This window comes from Oncorhynchus masou, chromosome 19 (genome assembly GCF_036934945.1).
Source record: "Oncorhynchus masou masou isolate Uvic2021 chromosome 19, UVic_Omas_1.1, whole genome shotgun sequence".
In the NCBI taxonomy this organism is placed as follows: Eukaryota; Metazoa; Chordata; class Actinopteri; order Salmoniformes; family Salmonidae; genus Oncorhynchus; species Oncorhynchus masou.
Genome location: NC_088230.1, coordinates 35,103,456 through 35,125,955, shown reverse-complemented (window position 1 = coordinate 35,125,955; position 22,500 = coordinate 35,103,456). Strand labels below are relative to the sequence as shown.

Sequence of the window (22,500 nt, the reverse complement as noted above, 5' to 3'; positions counted from 1 at the left end):
GTCGTATTCCTGCGCCTGGCTCCTATCATTATACAACGTGACGGGTATACAGCTCATTGAGTGCAGTCTTAGTACCAGCATCGGTCTGTGGTGGTATGTAGACAGCTATGAAAAATACAGATGAAAACTTTCTAGGTAGATAGTGTGGTCTACAGCTTATCATGAGATACTCTACCTCAGGTGAGCCAAACCTCGAGACGTCCTTAGATATACATAGACCTCATACCCCTTGTCTTACCAGAGGCTGCTGTTGTATTGTGCCGATACAGTATAAAAACCAGCTGTATGTTGTTCATGTCGTCGTTCAGCCTTGACTGAAACATAAGATGTTGCAGTTTTTAATGTCCCGTTAGTAGTTTAATCTTGCTCGTAGGTCATTGATTTGATTTTCCCATGATTGCACGTTGGGCAATAGAACGGATGTCAGTGGGGGTTTACTCGCTCGCCTACGAATTCTCCGAAGGCAGTCCGACCTCCTCCCCCCTTTTCTCTGTCTTCTCTTGACACAAATGACAGGGATTCGGGCCTGTTCCCGGGAAAGCAGTATGTCATTCACGTCTGACTCGTTGGACTCGTTCGTACCAATTCGTGGTTCTGATGTCCAGAAGTTATTTTCAGTCATAAATGATGGCAGCAGCAACATTATGTACAAAATAAGTACAAAAAAAACAAGTTACAAACACTTTCTACTTCCTGTTACCTCTGAACATCATTGACCAATCGTGTCTGCAGGAGCAGATCTCTCTTGGGAAGCAGGTGATCACAGATGAGGTTCTGATTGGCTCTCACAGCCACCCCGTTACACACACACAGAGAACACAGGACGTCCAGGATCTAGACAGATAGAGATAGAGGGAGGGAGGGGGAGAGACAAACAATGGGATTGAGAAAGAATGGATAAAAGGGAGGCACTGTCTTCAGGATGACCTGTTTGGGGTTAGTGTGTGTGTGTGTGTGTGTGTGTGTGTGTGTGTGTGTGTGTGTGTGTGTGTGAAGTGTGTGGGGTTATTGTGTGGAAGTGTGTGTGTGTGTGGAAGTGTGTGGGGTTATTGTGTGGAAGTGTGTGTGTGTGTGTGTGTGTGTGTGTGTGTGTGTGTGTGTGTGTGTGTGTGTGTGTGTGTGTGTGTGTGTGCGTGCGTGTGTGTGTGAAGTGTGTGGGGTTATTGTGTGGAAGTGTGTGTGTGTGTGGAAGTGTGTGGGGTTATTGTGTGGAAGTGTGTGTGTGTGTGTGTGTGTGTGTGTGTGTGTGTGTGTGTGTGTGTGTGTGTGTGTGTGTGTGTGTGTGTGTGTGTGTGTGTGTGTGTGTGTGTGTGTGTGTGTGTGTGTGTGTGGAAGCGATCGTGTGTGGAAGAACACCCGATGAATATGAGTGCGGTCAAGGTGAACTGAGAGGAATTCGTTAAAACCATGGGCCTGTTTCTAGGACATCACAACAAAAGGTGGACATCACATACTGAAACTTTGTAGGGGTCATTCCTCTATACCTCTCCTGTTCTCTACAGTGATCTTCAGATAACAAAGCAAGGTTAAAGGTCAATGATAAAGCATCTGGAATTGACTATTTGTTAATAAAGTTATCAGGGTTTGAACATTGCTCTGACTTGTGTCAACATCCTCCCTTGTCTGACAATGTGCACATCTTTTGAACAGAGTCCTATGGGCTGTGGTATCCGCTGCCTCCACACTTCATCATGACATCACTGTACCAGAGGGCAGACAGAATAGGGTGTTAGGAACCGGTCACACTTTTAATTATGTGATGAAGCTTCATCTCTTCACTTTCTCTCTCTGGCTCTCTGGCTCTGTCTCTCTGTCTCTCTCTGTCTTTCTCTGTCTCTCGGTCTCTGTCTCTCTTGTCTCTGTCTTTCTCTGTCTCTGTCTCTCTGTCTCTGTCTCTCTGTCTTTCTCTGTCTCTCTCCCTGGCTCTCTGACTCTCTCTGTCTTTCTCTGTCTCTCTCTGTCTCTGTTGTCTCTCTGTCCCTCTCTGTCTCTCTCCCTGGCTCTCTGGCTCTCTCTGTCTTTCACTCTCTCTCTGTCTCTTGGTCTCTGTCTCTCTGTCTCTCTCTGTCTCTCGGTCTCTGTCTCTCTCCCTGGCTCTCTGTCTCTTTCTCTCTGTCTCTCTCCCTGGCTCTCTGTCTCTTGGTCTCCCTGTCTCTCTCTGTCTCTCGGTCTCTCTGTATCTCTCGGTCTCTCTGTATCTCTCTCTGTCTCTGTTCTATAAGTGTGTCACACCACTGAAAAACTCTTCACACATAAACACAGAAGGTGATAATCCTCTGGTTTGTTCTGTGTAACAATAACACATGCCGCTAAGCAACAAACAGACACTTCATTACCTCCCTGGGTGGGTAAGCAATGCTATGCCAATAACCCTTAGAGGGGCATGCATGCCCTTTGTCTTTATTGGTTGTTAAAAGCCTATAGGATTCCATGGCATGGATCAACAGCTGGTGTATACGAGACTGGGTTTCCAACCCATACACTGTAGGCTCTGGTGAAAAGTAGTGTATTACATAGGGAATAAGATGCCATTCAGGATGCAAACTGGCCCTGCATGTGCTCCTGCATGCCCAGCTAACCCAATTAACCAAGCAGGGCTCGGTGACAAGTTTAACGCTGCATGTAAAACACGTAGCAGGAATGTTAAAACAATGTGATATGCAGCCCGAGGCTGTTGTTAAAATCACGCTGCCACGCTGACAGCTGTGACAACCACATATTTACATACATGTTTACTCTCAACCTCGGAGTAAAGAAGTTGAAGGCCAAAGCACTGCTCCTACTGAATATATATGCCTCTGAGTTTAGAACGTTTAGAATGTGTTTAGAACATATAGAATGTGTTTAGAACGTTTAGAATGTGTTTAGAACATATAGAATGTGTTTAGAATATTTAGAATGTGTTTAGAACATTTAGAATGTGTTTAGAATGAGTTTAGAACATTTAGAACGTGTTTAGAACATTTAGAATGTGTTTAGAACATTTAGAATGTGTTTAGAACATTTAAAATGTGTTTAGAACATTTAGAATGAGTTGAGAACATTTAGAATGTGTTTAGAACATTTTGAATATGTTTAGAATGTGTTTAGAACATTAGAATGTGTTTAGAACATTTAGAATGTGTTTAGAAAGTGTTTAGAACATTAGAATGTGTTTATAAAATTTAGAATGAGTTTAGAACATTCAGAATGTGTTTAGAATGTTTAGAATGAGTTTAGAACATTTAGGATGTGTTTAGAACATTTAGGATGTGTTTAGAACATTAAGGATGTGTTTAGAACATTAAGAATGAGTTTAGAACATTAGAATGTGTTTAGAACATTTAGAATGTGTTTTGAACGTTTAGAATGTGTTTCGAACATTTAGAATGTGTTTAGAACATTTGGAATGAGGTTCGAACATTTAGAATGGGTTTAGAACATTCAGAATGTGTTTAGAGCATTAGAATGTGTTTAGAACATTTAGAATGTGTTTTGAACGTTTAGAATGTGTTTAGAACATTTAGAATGTGTTTAGGACATGTAGAATGTGTTTAGAACATTTAGAATGCGTTTAGAACGTTTAGAATGAGTTTAGAACATTAAGAATGAGTTTAGAACATTAAGAATGTGGTTCTAACATTTAGAATGTGTTTAGAACGTTTAGAATGTGTTTAGAACGTTTAGAATGAGTTTAGAACGTTTAGAATGAGTTTAGAAAGTTTAGAATGAGTTTAGAACATTTAGAATGTGGTTCTAACATTTAGAATGTCTTTAGAACATTTAGAATGTGTTTAGAACTTTTAGAATGTGTTTAGAGCTTTTAGATTGTGCTTAGAATGTGTTTAAAATGAGTTTAGAACGTTTAGAATGAGTTCATTAGAAAACCAGTAATGCGTTGTTTTGCTGACCTTGTGGTTGCGTCCGTGTTTGTAGAGCAGGGAGATGATGGACTTGATGTGTCCTCTCTGGATGATGTTCAGAGCTTCAGGAGACTCTATCAGGATGCAGTGGAGAACCTCCAGGATACCTAGAGTAGAGTAGAATACAATTAAATCAGGAGACTCTATCAGGATATAGTGGAGAACCTGCAGGATACCTAGAGTAGAGTAGAATACAATTAAATCAGGAGACTCTATCAGGATATAGTGGAGAACCTGCAGGATACCTAGAGTAGAGTAGAATACAATTAAATCAGGAGACTCTATCAGGATATAGTGGAGAACCTGCAGGATACCTAGAGTAGAGTAGAATACAATTAAATCAGGAGACTCTATCAGGATATAGTGGAGAACCTGCAGGATACCTAGAGTAGAGTAGAATACAATTAAATCAGGAGACTCTATCAGGATATAGTGGAGAACCTGCAGGATACCTAGAGTAGAGTAGAATACAATTAAATCAGGAGACTCTATCAGGATGCAGTGGAGAACCTGCAGGATACCTGAGTGGAACATTTTTGTTTATCACAACACACTATTGGGACTGGGACATTAGAGTATACAACAGGCTATGACTCCTTGATTACAGCACTATAACTGCTTACAGTACATGTCATGCCTCAGGTTAACTTACACTAGATGCATGCAGCCCCAAATTAGCTCGCAATAAAGGCATTTGACAACATGAACAAACAATTCCATACCCAATATGTTAATGTTAACTCTATGAAATCCAGTATACCTGATGAGGACTCAAGTCTCTCCAGCTTGCTGACCAGCCAGTCCAGGTTCCTGGAGAACTGGGTGCAGTTGTTTCTGTTCCCCTTGATCAGAGAGGCTGAAGAGAGAGAAGAAGAGTTAGATGTGTCAGAGGAAGGACACAGAGGGATAAGGGGTAGTTTTGAAGAGGGGTGTGGAGGAGGGGTATGTGGGGGATAGATGAAGGAGAGGGTGAGGAGGGGTATGTGGGGGAGAGAGGAGGAAGAGGGAGAGGAGGGGTATTTGGGGTAGAGAGGAGGGAGAGGAGGGGTATGTGGGGGATAGATGAAGGAGAGGGTGAGGAGTGGTATGTGGGGGAGAGAGGAGGAAGAGGGAGAGGAGGGGTATGTGGGGTAGAGAGGAGGAAGAGGGAGAGGAGGGGTATGTGGGGGAGAGAGGAGGAAGAGGGAGAGGAGTGGTAGGTGGGGGAGAGAGGAGGAAGAGGGAGAGGAGGGGTATGTGGGGAATAGATGAAGGAGAGGGAGAGGAGGGGTATGTGGGGGAGAGAGGAGGAAGAGGGAGAGGAGGGGTATGTGGGGTAGAGAAGAGGAAGAGGGAGAGGAGGGGAATGTGGGGGAGGGAAGAGGGAGAGGAGGGGTATGTGGGGGATAGATGAAGGAGAGGGTGAGGAGGGGTATGTGGGGGAGAGAGGAGGAAGAGGGAGAGGAGGGGTATGTGGGGTAGAGAGGAGGAAGAGGGAGAGGAGGGGTATGTGGGGGATAGATGAAGGAGGGAGAGGAGTGGTAGGTGGGGGAGAGAGGAGGAAGAGGGAGAGGAGGGGTATGTGGGGGAGAGAGGAGGAAGAGGGAGAGGAGGGGTATCTGGGGGAGAGAGGAGGAAGAGGGAGAGGAGGGGTATGTGGGGGAGAGAGGAAGGAGAGTGTGAGGTCAAGGGGAGAACTGGGTACAGTTGCTCATGTTTCCAATGGATTGGAGAGGCTAGAGAAAGGTGAGGTAAATGAGAGGGGGGTGAGTGAGGGAAAGAGGGGTGAGGAATGACAGGGATGAAAGGTTGATGCAGACATTGCAGAGGGGTGAGAGGGGTGAGAGGGGTGAGAGGGGTGAGAGGGTGGAGAGAGAGAGGCCGAGTCAGACGAGAGTTTAACGTCTACATCCATATCTAAACTACTATGTTTGACAGACTCCTTCCCCTTTTCCACATTTTGTTACAGACTAATTCAAAAATGTATTAAATACATGTTTTCCTCATCAATTTACACACAATACCCCATAACAACAAAGCAAAAGCTGGATTTTAGATTTTTTTGCAAATGTATTAAACATAAAAAACATACAAACATTATTTACATAACTATTCAGACCCTTTGGTATGAGACTTGAAATTGAGCTCAGGTGCATCCTGTTTCCATTGATCATCCCTGAGATGTTTCTACAATTTATTTTTAATCCACTTGTGGTAAATTACATTGATTTGACATGATTTGGAAAGACACACGCCTGTCTATTTAAGGTCCCACAGTTGACAATGACAGAGCAAAAACAAAACCATGACGTCGAACAAATTGTCCGTAGAGCTCTAAGACAGGATTGTGTCGAGGCACAGATGTGGGGAAGGGTACCAAAATGCCCATTACTCAGTAAAAGGCACATGACAGCCCAATTGGAGTTGGCCAAATGGCACCTAAAGGACTCTCAGAACCATGAGAAACAAGATTCTCTGGTCTAATGAAACCAAGTTTGAACTCATTACAACACCCTACTACACAACACTCTACTATACAACACTCAAATATACTGTACCACACTATACAACACTATACTATAAAATACTCTACAACACCATACTATGCAACACTCTACTATACAACACTCTACGATGCACCACTCTCCTATACAACACTATACAACACTCTACTATACAACACTCAAATATACTGTACCACACTATGCAACACTATACTATAAAATACTCTACAACACCATACTATACAACACTCTACTATACAACACCATACTATACAACACTCTACTATACAACACTCTACTATACAACAATCTACTATGCAACACTCTACTATACAACACTATAATATACAACCCCATACTATACAACACTCTACTATACAACACTAAACAACACCATACTATACAACACTCTACTATACAACACTATAATATACAACACTATACAACACTCTACTATACAACACTCTACTATACAACACTCTACAACACAACACTATACTATACAACACTATAGAACACTCTACTATACAACACTCTACTATACAACACTATACTATACACTACACAACACTCTACTATACAACACTCTACTATACAACACTATACTATACAACACTATACTATACAACACTCTACTATACAACACTACACTCTACTATAAAACACTCTACAACACTCTACTATACAACACTATACTATACAACACTCTACTATACAACACTCTACTATACAACACTCTACTATACAACACTATACAACACTCTACTATACAACACTCTACTATACAACACTCTACTATACAACACTCTACTATACAACAACACTATACAACACTATACTATACAACACTCTACTATACAACACTCTACTATACAACACTCTCCTATACAACACTATATACAACACTCTACTATACAACACTCTCCTATACAACACTATACAACACTCTACTATACAACACTACTATACAACACTATACAACACCATACTATACAACACTCTACTATACAACACTATACAACACTACACAACACTCTACTATACAACACTCTACTATACAACACTATAATATACAACACCATATACTATACAACACTATACAACACTCTACTATACAACACTCTACTATAAAACACTTTCCTATACAACACTCTACTATACAACACTCTACTATAAAACACGTTCCTATACAACACTCTACTATACAACACTCTACTATACAACACTATACAACACCATACTATACAACACTTTCCTATACAACACTCTACTATACAACACTCTACTATACAACACTCTACTATACAACACTACACAACACTCTACTATACAACACTCTACTATAAAACACTCTCCTATACAACACTATACAACACCATACTATACAACACTCTACTACACAACACTCTACTATACAACACTCTACTATACAACACTCTACTATACAACACTCTACTATACAACACTACTATACAACACTCTACTATACAACACTCTCCTATACAACACTATACTATACAACACTATATACTATACAACACTCTACTATACAACACTCTACTATACAACACTATACTATGCAACACTATACCATACAACACTATACATACAACTACTATACAACACTCTACTACAACAACTATACTATACAACACTACTATACAACACTACACAACACTCTACTATACAACACTCTACTATACAACAATATACTATACAACACTACTATACAACACTATACTATACAACACTATACAACACTACTATACAACACTCTACTACAACACTCTACTAACAACACTCTACTATACAACACTCTACTATACAACACTCTACTATACAACACTATAATAACAACACTACTATACAACACCTCTACAACACTATAACAACACTCTACTATACAACACTACTATACAACACTTTACTATACAACACTCTACTATACAACACTCTACTATACAACACTACTATACAACACTCTACTATACAACACTCTACTATACAACACTCTACTATACAACACTCTACTATACAACACTCTCCTACACAACACTATACTATACAACACTATACTATACAACACTACACAACACTCAACTATACAACACTATACTATACAACACTATACTATACAACAACTCTAATACACTCTACTATACAACACTCTACTATACAACATTATACTATACAATCCTATACACACACTATACTATACAACACTAAACAACACTCTACTATACAACACTCTGCTATACAACACTAACTATACAACACTCTACTATACAACACTCTACTATACAACACTCTACTATACAACACTCTACTATACAACACTCTAACTACTATACAACACTACTATACAACACTATACAACACCATACTATACAACACCATACTATACAACACCATACTATACAACACTCTACTATACAACACTATACAACACTACACAACACTCTACTATACAACACTCTACTATACAACACTATAATATACAACACCATACTATACAACACTACTATACAACACTCTACTATAAAACACATTCCTATACAACACTCTACTATACAACACTCTACTATACAACACTCTACTATACAACACTCTACTATACAACACTCTACTATACAACACTCTACTATACAACACTCTCCTATACAACACTATACCATACAACACTATACTATGCAACACTATATACAACACTATACTACTATACAACACTACTACAACACTACTATACAACACTCTATACAACACTCTACTATACAACACTATACTATACAACACTCTACTATACAACACTACTACTATACAACACTCTACTATACAACACTACTATACAACACTATACAACACTATACTATACAACACTCTACTATACAACACTACAACACTATACAACACTACTATACAACACTCTACTATACAACACTCTACTATATACAACACTCTACTATACAACACTACTACAACACTATACTATACAACACTACTATACAACACTCTACTACAACACTCTACTATACAACACTATACTACATACAACACTATACTATACAACAACTATACAACTCTACTATACAACACTATACAACACTACAAACACTCTACTATACAACACTATACTATACAACACTATACAACACTTATACAACAACACTATACAACACTACATATACACTATACAACACTCTACTATACAACACTACTATACAACACTATACAACACTATACTATACAACACTCTACTATACAACACTCTACAACACTATACAACACTCTACTATACAACACTATAATACAACACTCTACTATACAACACTATACTATACAACACTATACTATACAACACTATACAACACTATACAACACTATACAACAATCTACTATACAACACTACTACAACAACACCATACTACTATACAACACTCTACAACACTACTACAACACTCTACTATACAACACTCTATACAACACTATAATATACAACACTACAAACACTCTACAACAACACTATACTATACAACACTATACAACACTATACTATACAACACTAACTACAACACTCTACTATACAACACTACAACACTACAACACTCTACTATACAACACTACTATACAACACTATACAACACTCTACTATACAACACTATACAACACTATACAACACTCTATACAACACTCTACTATACAACACTATATACTATACAACACTATACTATACAACACTCTACTATACAACACAACACTATACTATAAAACACTCTCTATACAACACTAATACAACAACACTACTACAACACTATACAACACCTACTATAATACAACACTCTACTATACAACACTACTATACAACACCTACTATAACACTATACAACAACATACAACACCATACAACACTATACAACAACTCTACTATACAACACTATACAACACTACAAACACTCTACTATACAACACTCTACTATACAACACTATACTATACAACACTACTACAACACTATATACAACACTCTACTATACACTTCTATACAACACTCTACTATACAACACTCATACTATACAACACTACTATACAACACTCTACTATACAACACTCTACTATCTACTATACAACACTATAACACTACACTATACAACACTATACAACACTCTATACAACACTATACTATACAACACTCTACTATACAACACTCTACTATACAACACTCTACTATACAACACTATACTATACAACACTCTACTATACAACACTATACAACACTATACAACACTATACTATACAACACTCTACTATACAACACTCTACAACACTATATACAACACTCTACTATACAACACTAAACAACACCATACTATACAACACTCTACTATACAACACTCTACTACAACATACAACACTCTACTATACAACACTCTATACAACACTATACAACACTCTACTATACAACACTAACAACACTCTATACAACACTCTACTATACAACACTCTACTATACAACACTCTACTATACAATACTCTACTATACAACACTAAACAACACCATACTATACAACACTCTACTATACAACACCATACAACACTATACTATACAACACTCCACTATACAATACAACTCTACTATACAACACTCTACTATACAACATACTATACTATACAACACTATACAACACTCTCAACACTATACAACAACTATACAACATATACAACACAACACTATACTATACAACACTATACTATACAACACTATACTATACAACACTATACTATACAACAATCAACACTACTATACAACAATATACAACACTCTACAACACTCTACTATACAACACTACATACAACAACACTCTACTATACAACACTCTACTATACAACACTCTACTATACAACACTCTACTATACAACACTCTACTATACAACACTCTACTATACAACACTCTACTATACAACACTCGTTAAAACCAACACTACATTATTTCTAGGACATCAACAAAACAAAAGGTGGACAACACATACTGAAACTTCTTAGAAGTCATTTGTATATATGCCTATGGGCTGTGGTAAAGACTAGTATACACTACATAGGGAATAGGGTGCTATTTGGGATGTATCCGGTACCTCAACACTTCATCAACACTGACATCAACTGTACTATACAACAACAGACAGGATAAGGTGTTAAGATCCAGTTACACTTTAATTCATGTGATGAACACTCTCATACAACACTCTTCTCTTTCTCTCTCTTTCTCTCTGTCTCTCTACTATCAACACTCTCTCTGTCTCTCTCTGTCTCTCTCTGTCTCTATACAACACTCTGTCTGTCCGTCTATTTCTCACTATATCTTTCTCTTTCTTACTCTCTTCTCTATTTCTCTCTCTCCTCTGTGACTAACCACACATAACTGCCATGTCAACACCTGTCAACACTATCTTCTCAACACTCCAAATGGGGCTCAGGGAGGTGTGGGTGTGTTACAACACTGTACTATACAACACTGTATCCTGTGTGTGTGTTCCTGTGTGTATGTGTGTGTGTGTACAACACTCTACTATACAACACTACACAACACTGTCTACTATACAACACTCTACTATACAACACTGTGTGTGTGTGTGTATACTATACAACACTGCATCCACAACACCCTAAGGTTTCAACACTCTCTCTCACCCAGTAGTTGGTAGACTAGGTTGAGGATGCTCTTCCATGCATACTACACCCTACACAACCTCTCTTCCCTCAGCATGCTCTCCAAAGTGAGCAACACTGTTGTACAACACTTGATACAACACTCGATGCACATCACCAGCAGGGTCAGCATGCCCTGACAACACTAACACACACTATACAACACACATACAACACCAACACTACTATACAACACTAAACAACACTCATACAAGGTCTGCATCCCTAACAGAACCCTATTCACTAAGTAGTGCAACTATATTTAACCAGACTATAAACACTTTATGGACACCTGGTTACAAACTACTATGTACAACACCTACTATACAACACTCTACTATACAATACAACGCCTACGAAGCAGTCAAACAACACTGATCCAACACTATAACCCTATTAAACCTGAGGTCCCTATAGCCTCTGGGAGCTCACCTCCTCTTTGAAGACTCTCCTGTCGTTTGATGAGAGATCTCAGCAGAGTCTGTTTCTCCTCATGTTCAACAGCTCTGATCGGGCTGTTTGAAATACTCAATCAGGTCATCCAGCGTCTGCAACACCTCGTCAAAGTTAGGCAGAGACACCTCCACGTTCTTATCCTTCCAATACTGTCCAGACCCCTAGTGGAGAGGGGGAGGGGGAGGACTATACAACACTGAAGAACAGGAGAGGATGATAGGGGGTGACACTAGAGGAAATGGAGGTGGAGGGAGGTGAGAAAGACGGTGTGGGGAGAGAGGGGGAGGGAGAACACTGAAGACAACACTCTATGAGACACAGGTGGAGGGGGGTGAGAGAGAGGGAATGGAGGTGGAGGGAGGTGAGAAACAGGGTGTGGGGAGAACACTCGGGGAGGGAGGGAGGGAGGGAGAGGTGAAGACTATAATACATGAGAGACAGGTGGAGGGGGTGAGAACACTCTAGGAAAACACTGGAGGTGGAGGGAGGTGACTATAAACAGGTGTGGGGAGAGAGGGGGGGAACACTAGAGGTGAAAAGAGGATGAGAGACAGGTGGAGGGGGGGAGAGAGAGGGAATGGAGGTGGAGGGAGGTGAGAAAGAGGGTGTGGGGAGAGACGGGGAGAGAGGGGGAGGAGGAGAGGTGAAGAGAGGATGAGAGACAGGTGGAGGGGTGACAGAGAGGGAATGGAGTTGGAGGGGAGGTGAGAAACAGGGTGTGGGGAGAGACGGGGGGAGAGAGGGAGGGAGGACAGGGTGAAGAGAGGATGAGAGACAGGTGGAGGGGGTGAGAGAGACTCTACTATACAACACTAATGGAGGTGGAGGGAGGTGATAAACACTACCTATGGTGTGGGGAGAGACGGGGGAGAGAGGGAGGGAGGAGAGGTGAAGAGAGGATGAGAGACAGGTGGAGGGGGTGAGAGAGAGGGAATGGAGGTGGAGGGAGGTGAGAACAGAGGGTGTGGGGAGAGAGGCGGGGAGGGAGGGAGGGAGGTGAGGTGAAGAGAAGATGAGAGACAGGTGGAGGGGGTGAGAGAGAGGGAATGGAGGTGGAGGGAGGTGAGAAAGAGGGTGTGGGGAGAGAGGGGGGGGGGAGGAGAGGTGAAGAGAGGATGAGAGACAGGTGGAGGGGGTGAGAGAGGGGAATGGAGGTGGAGGGAGGTGAGAAAGAGGGTGTGGGGAGAGACGGGGGGGAGAGGGAGGGAGGAGAGGTGAAGAGAGGATGAGAGACAGGTGGAGGGGGTGAGAGAGAGGGAATGGTGGTGGAGGGAGGTGATAAAGAGGGTGTGGGGAGAGACAACAGGGAGGGAGGGAGGGGAGGGAGGGAGAGGATGAGAGACAGGTGGAGGGGGTGAGAGAGAGGGAATGGAGGTGGAGGGACGTGAGAAAGAGGGTGTGGGGAGAGGGGGGAGGGAGAGGTGAAGACAGGATGAGAGACAGGTGGAGGGGGTGAGAGAGAGGGAATGGAGGTGAAGGGAGGTGAGAAAGAGGGTGTGGGGAGAGAGGGGGAGGGAGGGAGGGAGGGAGGGAGGAGAGGTGAAGAGAGGATGAGAGACAGGTGGAGGGGGTGAGAGAGGGAATGGAGGTGGAGGGAGGTGAGAAAACAGGGTGTGGGGAGAGAGGGGGGAGGAACAGGTGATAGAGAGGATGAGAGACAGGTGGAGGGGGTGAGAGAGAGGGAATGGAGGTGGAGGGAGGTGAGAAAGAGTGTGTGGGGAGAGGGGGAGGAGAGTTGAGGGGACGGGCACGGGGAGAGAGGTAGGTGGAGAACACTATACAACGAGGGGAGGGAGAGAGAGGGGGAGAGAGTTGGGGGGACGGGGAGAGACAAATAGATGGAGAACGAGGGAGGTAGAGAGAGGGGAGAGAGTTGGGGGACGTGGAGAGAGAGGGGGGGAGAGAGAGGGGCGGGGAGAGGGAGAGGGGCAGGGAGGGAGATGGGAAAGAGGAAGAGAGAGGGGGGGGGAGAGGGGCAGGGAGGGAGATGGGAAAACAGGAAGAGTCAGGGGCGGGGAGAGGGGCAGGGAGGGAGATGGGAAGAGGAAGAGAGATGGGCGGGGAGAGGGAGAGGGGCAGGGAGGGAGATGGGAAAACAGGAAGAGAACACTCTACGGGGAGAGGGAGAGGGGCAGGGAGGGAGATGGGAAAACAGGAAGAACAGAGGGGCGGGGAGAGGGAGAGGGGCAGGGAGGGAGATGGGAAAGAGGAAGAGAGAGAGAGATAGATAGAGTGGGAAAAGGTGAGCGACATAAAGCCAATTGACTGCACTGTTAATTCGCTACATTAATAACATTTTTCCACAAATGTCTCAAATTACATCACACAAGTTCTAAAGCAGACAATCACCGATATCAGTCACTAGACGTGAACCCACATGCAGGCTCATTTAATGTGCCTGATCACACAAAAGCAGGAAAATTGCAACTGCGATTGGATCTCTCTTGTGTCAGTTCATTTGAATCATCTTGGTATTCAGTAGAAATCAAGATAAGAACCAGCGATGTATGATCCTGCTTTAAAAGAAGATTTACAACATTTTGGCAATGAGGTCCTTTATCTACCTCCCCCAGAGTCAAATGAACTCGTGGTGTACCATTTTTATGTCTCTGTGTCCAGTATAAAGGAAGTTAGAGGTAGTTTTAGCACGCTAGTAGATACCCATAGACATCCAGGCAGTGCACTACCTCTAACTTCCTTCATACTGGACACAGAGACAAAACATGGTACACCACTCCTAGTTCATCTGACTCTGGGTAGGAATAAAAAACAAAATGACCAAAATGACCACACAGTAAGTACCACATAATACACATTAACTGACACAGAGTACCACAATGCATAGTCTACTATACAACACTAACTAGAAAACAGGGCCATTCTCCTCATTCAACCTGTCCATGTTGGACATACAGGTGAGCCCTCTAGACACTAAACAACACTGAGCCCTCTAGACATACAGGTGAGCCCTATAGACATATACAGGTGAGCCCTCTAGACATACAGGTGAGCCCTCTAGACATACAGGTGAGCCCTATAGACATACAGGTGAGCCCTATAGACATACAGGTGAGCCCTCTAGACATACAGGTGAGCCCTATAGACATACAGGTGAGCCCTATAGACATACAGGTGAGCCCTATAGACATACAGGTGAGCCCTATAGACATACAGGTGAGCCCTATAGACATACAGGTGAGCCCTCTAGACATACAGGTAAGCCCTATAGACATACAGGTGAGCCCTATAGACATACAGGTCAGCCCTATAGACATACAGGTGAGCCCTATAGACATACAGGTGAGCCCTATAGACATACAGGTGAGCCCTCTAGACATACAGGTGAGCCCTATAGACAACACTATACCAGCCCTATAGACATACAGGTGAGCCCTATATACATACAGGTGAGCCCTATAGACATACAGGTGAGCCCTATAGACATACAGGTGAGCACTATAGACATACAGGTGAGCCCTATAGACATACAGGTGAGCCCTATAGACATACAGGTGAGCCCTACTAGACAACACTACAGGTGAGCCCTATATACACATCTACAGGTGAGCACTATAGTCATACAGGTGAGCCCTCTAGACATACAGGTGAGCCCTATAGACATACAGGTGAGCCCTATAGACATTCAGGTGAACCCTATAGACATACAGGTGAGCCCTCTAGACATACAGGTGAGCCCTACTATACATACAGGTGAGCCCTATAGACATACAGGTGAGCCCTCTAGACATACAGGTGAGCCCTATAGACATACAGGTGAGCCCTCTAGACATACAGGTGAGCCCTCTAGACATACAGGTGAGCCCTATAGACATACAGGTGAGCCCTATAGACATACAGGTGAGCCCTCTAGACATACATACAGGTGAGCCCTATAGACATACAGGTGAGCCCTATAGACATACAGGTGAGCCCTATAGACATACAGGTGAGCCCTATAGACATACAGGTGAGCCCTATAGACATACAGGTGAGCCCTCTAGACATACAGGTGAGCCACTCTATAGACATACAGGTGAGCCCTCTAGACATACAGGTGAGCCCTCTAGACATACAGGTGAGCCCTATAGACATACAGGTGAGCCCTATAGACATACAGGTGAGCCCTCTAGACATACAGGTGAGCCCTATAGACATACAGGTGAGCCCTATAGACATACAGGTGAGCCCTATAGACATACAGGTGAGCCCTATAGACATACAGGTGAGCCCTATAGACATACAGGTGAGCCCTCTAGACATACAGGTAAGCCCTATAGACATACAGGTGAGCCCTATAGACATACAGGTCAGCCCTATAGACATACAGGTGAGCCCTATAGACATACAGGTGAGCCCTATAGACATACAGGTGAGCCCTCTAGACACTCTCCATACAGGTGAGCCCTATAGACATACAGGTGAGCCCTCTAGACATACAGGTGAGCCCTATAGACATACAGGTGAGCCCTATAGACATACAGGTGAGCCCTATAGACATACAGGTGAGCCCTATAGACATACAGGTGAGCACTATAGTCATACAGGTGAGCCCTATAGACATACAGGTGAGCCCTATAGACATACAGGTGAGCCCTCTAGACATACAGGTGAGCCCTATAGACATACAGGTGAGCCCTATAGACATACAGGTGAGCCCTATAGACATACAGGTGAGCCCTATAGACATACAGGTGAGCCCTATAGACATACAGGTGAGCACTATAGTCATACAGGTGAGCCCTCTAGACATACATGTGAGCCCTATAGACATACAGGTGAGCCCTATAGACATACAGGTGAACCCTATAGACATACAGGTGAGCCCTCTAGACATACAGGTGAGCCCTATAGACATACAGGTGAGCCCTATAGACATACAGGTGAGCCCTCTTCCCCTCTGCTCTCTGAGCAGCGCTGTACTATAAGGTTAGGACGGTCGATGTGGAGGAGGTGAGATCAGTCACTGTGGGGAAGTCATACAGGTGAGCCCTATAGACATACAGGTGAGCCCTATAGACATACAGGTGAACCCTATAGACATACAGGTGACTAGACATACAGGTGAGCCCTATAGACATACAGGTGAGCCCTATAGACATAGTGAGTGAGGTGAGCCCTCTAGACATACAGGTGAACCCTATAGACATACAGGTGAGCCCTATAGACATACAGGTGAGCCCTATAGACATACAGGTGAGCCCTCTAAACATACAGGTGAGCCCTATAGACATACAGGTGAGCCCTATACAGGTGAGCCCTATAGACATACAGGTGAGCCCTATACAGGTGAGCCCTATAGACATACAGGTGGGCCCTATACAGGTGAGCCCAATAAACATACAGGTGAGCCCTATAGACATACAGGTGAGCCCTCTAGACATACAGGTGAGCCCTCTAGACATACAGGTGAGCCCTCTAGACATACAGGTGAGCCCTCTAGACATACAGGTGAGCCCTATAGACATACAGGTGAGCCCTATAGACATACAGGTGAGCCCTATAGACATACAGGTGAGCCCTATAGACATACAGGTGAGCCCTATAGACATACAGGTGAGCCCTATAGACATACAGGTGAGCCCTATAGACATACAGGTGAGCCCTATAGACATACAGGTGAACCCTATAGACATACAGGTGAGCCCTCTAGACATACAGGTGAGCCCTATAGACATACAGGTGAGCCCTCTAGACATACAGGTGAGCCCTCTAGACATACAGGTGAGCCCTCTAGACATACAGGTGAGCCCTCTAGACATACAGGTGAGCCCTCTAGACATACAGGTGAGCCCTATAGACATACAGGTGAGCCCTATAGACATACAGGTGAGCCCTATAGACATACAGGGGAGAGCCCTATAGACATACAGGTGAGCCCTATAGACATACAGGTGAGCCCTATAGACATACAGGTGAACCCTATAGACATACAGGTGAGCCCTCTAGACATACAGGTGAGCCCTATAGACATACAGGTGAGCCCTATACAGGTGAGCCCTATAGACATACAGGTGAGCCCTATACAGGTGAGCCCTATAGACATACAGGTGGGCCCTATACAGGTGAGCCCAATAAACATACAGGTGAGCCCTATAGACATACAGGTGAGCCCTATAGACATACAGGTGAGCCCTCTAGACATACAGGTGAGCCCTATAGACATACAGGTGAGCCCTATAGACATACAGGTGAGCCCTATAGACATACAGGTGAGCCCTATAGACATACAGGTGAGCCCTATACAGGTGAGCCCTATAGACATACAGGTGAGCCCTATACAGGTGAGCCCTATAGACATACAGGTGAGCCCTATAGACATACAGGTGAGCCCTATAGACATACAGGTGAGCCCTACGTACTTGATGAAGTGGCTGAAGAGGACTGTGGTGTTCCTGATGATGCGTACAGCCCGTGCCTCCTCGTGTTGACAACGCTGAAGGGTCAGACCGTCGTCCATGTGACCCTCAGCATGCAGACATGCCTGGAGCAGAGACAAACACAACTCATACATGACCATAATATACACAACTCAGAGATTATCCTAACATACACACCTCAGACATTATCCTAACATACACACCTCAGACATTATCCTCACATACACAACTCAGACATTACCCTAACATACACAACTCAGACATTATCCTAACATACACAACTCAGACATTATCCTAACATACACACCTCAGACAGTATCCTAACATACACAACTCAGACATTATCCTAACATACACAACTCAGACATTATCCTAACATACACAACTCAGACATTACCCTAACATACACAACTCAGACATTACCCTAACATACACAACTCAGACATTATCCTAACATACACAACTCAGACATTACCCTAACATACACAACTCAGACATTATCCTAACATACACAACTCAGACATTATCCTAACATACACACCTCAGACATTATCCTAACATACACACCTCAGACATTATCCTCACATACACAACTCAGACATTACCCTAACATACACAACTCAGACATTATCCTAACATACACAACTCAGACATTATCCTAACATACACACCTCAGACATTATCCTAACATACACAACTCAGACATTATCCTAACATACACACCTCAGACATTATCCTAACATACACAACTCTGGGTTTAAGCAGTATACACAGTACAACAAAACAGAGACATCCTGTACACTGCCAAGCCTCCAGAAATGAATCAACCCTGCCTCTGCCAACCCCTGGATGTGGACAATTACATCTGATAAACAATAAATACAGCATTCAATTACATCTGATAAACAATAAATACAGCATTCAATTACAATCAATTACATCTGATAAACAATAAATACAGCATTCAATTAAATCTGATAAACAATAAATACAGCATTCAGTTACATCTGATAAACAATAAATACAGCATTCAGTTACATCTGATAAACAATAAATACAGCATTCAGTTACATCTGATAAACAATAAATACAGCATTCAATTACATTCAAATACATCTGATAAACAATAAATACAGCATTCAATTACATTCAAATACATCTGATAAACAATAAATACAGCATTCAATTACATTCAATTACATCTGATAAACAATAAATACAGCTTTCAATTAAATCTGATAAACAATAAACACAGCATTCAATTACATCTGATAAACAATAAATACAGCATTCAGTTACATTCAATTACATCTGATAAACAATAAATACAGCATTCAATTACAATCAATTACATCTGATAAACAATAAATACAGCATTCAATTACATCTGATAAACAATAAATACAGCATTCAGTTATATCTGATAAACAATAAATACAGCATTCAATTACATTCAATTACATCTGATAAACAATAAATACAGCATTCAGTTATATCTGATAAACAATAAATACAGCATTCAATTACATTCAATTACATCTGATAAACAATAAATACAGCATTCAATTACATTCAATTACATCTGATAAACAATAAATAAATAATTCAATTCATTTGATAAACAATAAATACATCATGCAATTACATCTGATAAACAATAAATACAGCATTCCATTTAACTACAGGGTAGCAGGTGCACGTTGACAGAGAATCTAAAATGTGTCCCTTGTCATTTATTGTCACTAGTATCAGTATCACCTCTGGCATTAGCCGATGTAAAGTATGATATCACACCCAATCAAGCAAGGTGTAAGAGTAGCTGCCTGGGCTGTGAGTTCTCCCTCCCCCAGGATAGGTCAGGACACATGAGGAACTCATTTAGAAGTGATAATGAGAGAAGGATGGTGACAGTTAGTGACAGTTAGCTTTTCTGAGAGAGTGGGGATCAACTCCTGGCTCCTCCATCTCTCTCAGTACTCCTTCCCTCCCCCCTCTTTCTCTCTCCCTTCTTCCTCTTTCCCTCACTATTCCAATCTTTCTCCCTTTCTCCTCGTCACTGTTCTCTCTCTCTCTCTCCCTCATCCCCTATCTGTAGACTAGACTATACCCTCTCTCCCTCCGTACCTATTAGAGGTCGACCGACTAATCGGAATGGCCGATTATTTAGGGCCGATTTCAAGTTTTCATAACAATCTGAAATAGATATTTTTGGGCTCCAATTTTGCCGATTTTTTTAAATTCGATTTTTTACACCTTTATTTAATTTTTATTTAACAAGGCAAGTCAGTTAAGAACACATTCTTATTTTCAATGACGGCCTAGGAACGGTGGGTTAACTGCCTTGGTCAGGGGGAGAACGACAGATTTTTACCTTGTCAGCTCGGGGGATTCAATCTTGCAACCTTACAGTAAACTAGTCCAACGCTCTAACCACCTGATTACATTGCACTCCACGAGGAGCCTGCCTGTTACGTGAATGCAGTAAGCCAAGGTATGTTGCTAGCTAGCATTAAACTTATCTTATAAAAAACAATCAATTATCAACTGTCGTTGCTCCAATGAGTACTTAACCATAAACATCAATGCCTTTCTTAAAATTAATACACAACTATATATTTTTAAACCTGCATATTTAGCTAAAAGAAATCCAGGTTAGCAGGCAATATTAACCAGGTGAAATTGTGTCACTTCTCTTGCGTTCATTGCACGCAGAGTCAGGGTATATGCAACAGTTTGGGCCACCTGGCTCTTTGCGAACTAATTTGCCTGAATTTTACGTAATTAAAGGTTGTGCAATGTAACAGGAATATTTAGACTCATGGATGCAGCCCGTTAGATAAAATACGGAACGCAATAAACGTTCTGTTTTCGAGGTGATAGTTTCCGGATTTGACCTAAGGCTCATATTTCTGTGTGTTTATTATAGTTAAGTCTATGATTTGATATTTGACAGAGCAGTCTAACTGAGACCACTCAGTAGGGGTCAGGTAGGCAGCAGCAGGCTCATAATTGTCAAAGGTATATGGTTTAGAGAGATAGTCAACGCGTTATAATTCCTGTAATAACTTGCGGCTGAACTTGAAAGAGGTTCCTTCGTTATTTCACCGTTCATGTCTTCCATACAGAATGTCTTGATCAACTTCAAATAAGGTCTGTGTTTCGTGCTTAAACTGCCTCTGTTCATGTCTTCCATACAGAATGTCTTGATCTACTTCCAATAAGGTCTGTGTTTCGTGCTTAAACCGCCTCTGTTCATGTCTTCCATACAGAATGTCTTGATCAACTTCCAATAAGGTCTGTGTTTCGTGCTTAAACCGCCTCTGTTCATGTCTTCCATACAGAATGTCTTGATCTACTTCCAATAAGGTCTGTGTTTCGTGCTTAAACCGCCTCTGTTCATGTCTTCCATACAGAATGTCTTGATCTACTTCCAATAAGGTCTGTGTTTCGTGCTTAAACCGCCTCTGTTCATGTCTTCCATAGAGAATGTCTTGATCTACTTCCAATAAGGTCTGTGTTTCGTGCTTAAACCGCCTCTGTTCATGTCTTCCATACAGAATGTCTTGATCAACTTCCAATAAGG

General features: G+C 42.1%; 1 pseudogene; it reads right to left on the bottom strand.

The window, feature by feature from the left end:
* Window positions 1-22,500, bottom strand: part of LOC135506227 (ryanodine receptor 3-like) — a 250,423-nt pseudogene that overhangs the window by 144,521 nt on the left and 83,402 nt on the right.